We start from the raw sequence: 4,013 nt of genomic DNA on the forward strand, positions 1-4,013 counted from the left end.
GTGTGGGCAGGTATTGTTCAAGATTATTACTTTTATTAATATCTCTAAATAATAATTACAGTTAAATGAAAATGGACCATCTAAGAACAGGTAGCCTATTGCCAGCAGCACAAAAGTTACACTTTATCACCTATTTGGAGCCAGATAGCTGGGACATGAAAGATGTAGTCGTTCCATGGGCTGATGGAGAGGAAGCACTGGTTGAATTTGGCCGCGTTTTTAATTATGAAATTGATTTGAACGACTACAGGGATTTTTTGGAAAATGTGCTGAAAAATCCAAAGAACTACAAAATTCCTGACACTGTCAGAAGAGCTAGAGACATTGTCAGGACAATTGCTGTGAGTTCAGCAGAGGCGGAAAGGGGGTTCTCAAAAATGAACCTCATATGTTCACACCAAAGAACAAGCCTAACCATTCCAAACATCAGTAACCAGATGGTGATAAGTGTTGTTGGCATACCTGTTGAGAGATGGGATCCAATTCCTAAAGTGAAAATTTGGCTCAGAGCGCACCACCACATGGCTGATGATCCACGCGTAAAGAAGAAAGCTGCAACAGAGGAATCGGGAAGCCTAAGAACAGTATGGAGATATCAACAACCAGAAAAGCAGTAAGACAAGTAAGTACTTGAGTGTATCTCTTTCATTGTGTTATTCTTATGTAAGGTGTAAGTGCGAGCAATCAAGGCGTTTCTTTCTGTGTCTGTCCTTTGTACAGGTTTTTGGAGCAGGATGGTGAGGTGGTGGTGCAGAAGACGCAAAAAAGGAGAGTAATTTTCCTTTTCTATTATTTTGTGTGCTGGTTTCATCCCAATGCAGTGCATGCAATTAAAGTCTTGCTTTCTGTGTCTCTTCTTTGTGCAGCCCATTCATTGGAGTCCGTGATTCTGAAGACTGGCAAGAACAGGCATCTTCCATCTGTAAGTAGCTCTTTTATTGTTTTTGTACTTATTTTAATCATATTGTAGTTGGGGGAAAGAATTCAGTGACATCGTCTTGGACACTCCCATCCGGTCACATGGGCGGCAAGCCACTCCCATCCGGTCACATGGGCGGCAAGCCACTCCCATCCGGTCACATGGGCGGCAAGCCACTCCCATCCGGTCACATGGGCGGCAAGCCACTCCCATCTGGTCACATGGGTGGCAAGCCACTCCCATCTGGTCACATGGGCGGCAAGCCACTCCCATCCGGTCACATGGGCGGCAAGCCACTCCCATCCAGTCACATGGGCGGCAAGCCACTCCCATCCAGTCACATGGGTGGCAAGCCACTCCCACAAAGGAGGCCACGCCCACAGAGGTGGTTCGAACAATTTTTGAAACCCACCCCTGGTGACATTGTTTGGGTTCCACGGGTGAGACGCCTACCTGGCCCGTGGATTCCGTCTCGGGCTACCCACGGAAGAAACCGCAGGCGCTCTTCAGAGTTCTCGGGGAGCAGGTGACCGGGAAGGGAGGGGAAACATCCCCCGCGGGCTTTAAAACTTGCGCAGGAGGAAATTAGCTTCGGAGAACGGACGGGCGGGGGAGAGCGCCCGATCCTCGCACCTTTGGCTGCCAAACTGCTCCGAAGCACCTGACCCGCCGCCCCCCTTCCCCGCCCTTCCAAATGAACACCTCTTCTATAGCCTTACCTAGAATTCGTATTTAAAGTACAGTTCACAATGTCTAAATGTACATGATCATAATGATGCTTATATTTTAACACGTTGGACACCTAGAAAACACACCGTTCAATATAGAAACAGAATGCGTGGTATAAAACAATTTAAAATATATTAACAAAAATAAACCTGTCAACAAGGAAGACTCGGAATATTATACAGTTTGGGAAAACTGGTATAAATGGATGAATTATAGGAATATGAAATGTACAGCTTAGAAACATCAATGTTTAGATATAGGAATAATTAGGAATGTATAAAAGTGCATTTGAGTAAGAAATGGTTATGTTAGTACCGTCAAAAAGGATCGTAATTTATACAAAACTATTTTAAGGGTATTTGTATTGTAATGCTTTAAATTCTCAATCACTGTCAATCACTGAGAAAGCGTGAACAGGAGGGATCTTGGGATCTGAGACAAACAACTCGCAGAGTGGACTACTCGTCCCTCAGAGGGACCTCATCAGAGGCACCAGAAAGAAATGGAAAGGCGTCCAGCAAACCTTTGGAAGGAAGCCAGGAAGCAGAGCCTCCCCCATCACAAAACAACCTCCCCCCCCCATCCCAGTCCTACAGAGTTCTGTGGACTGGGACTCCCAACACGCCATGCCTACCTTTTGCTTTCCCCTAACTGAATGTTGGCAAATGCTTTTGGTTCATCTACACGTCATAACATACCTTGACTGAGATGTGAGTCTGAAGTTGGCTTGTTGTTGCCTTGGCTTTGACACCTCGCCCTGCAACTCTGGGCACCCACAAGATGCTTCAGTTAACAAGTCAGGAGGAGGAAACTAACTCAACCCACTTTCCCTCTCACTCCCCATAAACACCAATATCCCTTCCTGGCTTTCTGCTCCGGCTTTTATAGCCACACCTGGATAGGCTGGCTAGGGAGGGGCCTTAAAAGGACAAGGCAACAGCAAGCCAGGTGCTAGTTATTTGGCAGGCAGCCTATCAGGTCACCCATGTCCTTCCCAGCAGTTCCTCCCAATAATTCTTCATTGTTTTTAGAAATCAGGATGTGAGTTACTATGAAGATTAGAAGTTTTACTTTTTCAACTGATGGGTTTGCGATAAACTGCTGGCTTTAAGGAATTTGTGAAAACAGGGCAAAAAGCCGCCAAACTTTGCCTCCATCCTAATTTAAGTTGGAGATCATACTGGGAGATGGAAAAAGGGTAGTGGGACATAATATAAAAACTCCAAAGGCAATTTGAAAAAGCTGGTTTTTTTTAAAAAAAAAAAATCAATGCATCAGGTACAACTCTTAAATTCTACTTCAAACCGATAAAGCTACAGCTCTCATTTTAAAGTATATTTTTGTTTCTTAATCCATTTTTAAAAAATGAAATGCATTTAAAAATGAAAAACTTCTCAAATTATCTGATATTGCTAGGAAATGGATAACTTGGCTTTCGTTCAATAAAATGAAAACCCTTTTCCCAAACTCTCAGATTTAGGTTAATGTTGGCTTATATCAGCTTCCTTATCTCTTGTCTACTGACTAGGAAGAGAACCTAGCTTATGAAAGAGATGTTTAATGCATATGTTATCAGCCACATGTGAAAAGCTGGCATTGTATAGAATGGTCTAGGAAGTCTCTAGAACATGGAATGTTTTTTAGGCAAAGCATGAAATTTCTTTGCTATTTTAGTGTGTTGTGTACCAAACATTAGAAGGACTCTTTAGGCCAAGAATGGAGAGAGGATCATGAGAAAGGGTTAGGTAAGGTTATTGGAAAAAAATATTGGAAAATGAAAGGAAAAACGCACAATAAAGCACAGGACTTCCTTACTAGAAAAAAAAACAGAGAAAAAGACCAGTATTAACCTGCTTGTTGCAAGAAAGAAAGTCACAGTGGCATTATAAAAGGAATATTTTATATTTGCTGGTTTGCCTTTTGGCATTGTGTAGAATGATGAGAAATGTCTGAAGTATTAAGCATTTCATACTTTGAGGTCCCATTTTTTGGCATTCAATAGGCTTCCTATAGAATTTCACACATCGACAGTAACATATATCTATTCAACTGAGTTCTATTTAAATGAACGAATGGGTAGATAGATTGATAGAAGGTAGGTATATGATATGTAGATGATAGGCTCGACGAAACCGCGTAGCTGACGTCATCAACAGGGCGACAACAGCGCGGAGACAGAAGCACGCTGTAAACGCTAAACCTAAAATTAACCCCTAAACCTAAACCTAACCCCCCTAAACCTAATCCTAACCCTAAACCTAACCCTAACCCTTACCTTAAGTTGAATCGGCTTGCTTTTTTTTAAAAAAAAATTTTTTTTTAAAGATTTTATTGGTAAAAAGAAAATAGAACATCCATTACTTGT

This window comes from Thamnophis elegans, chromosome 17 (genome assembly GCF_009769535.1).
Source record: "Thamnophis elegans isolate rThaEle1 chromosome 17, rThaEle1.pri, whole genome shotgun sequence".
Classification (NCBI taxonomy): domain Eukaryota; kingdom Metazoa; phylum Chordata; class Lepidosauria; order Squamata; family Colubridae; genus Thamnophis; species Thamnophis elegans.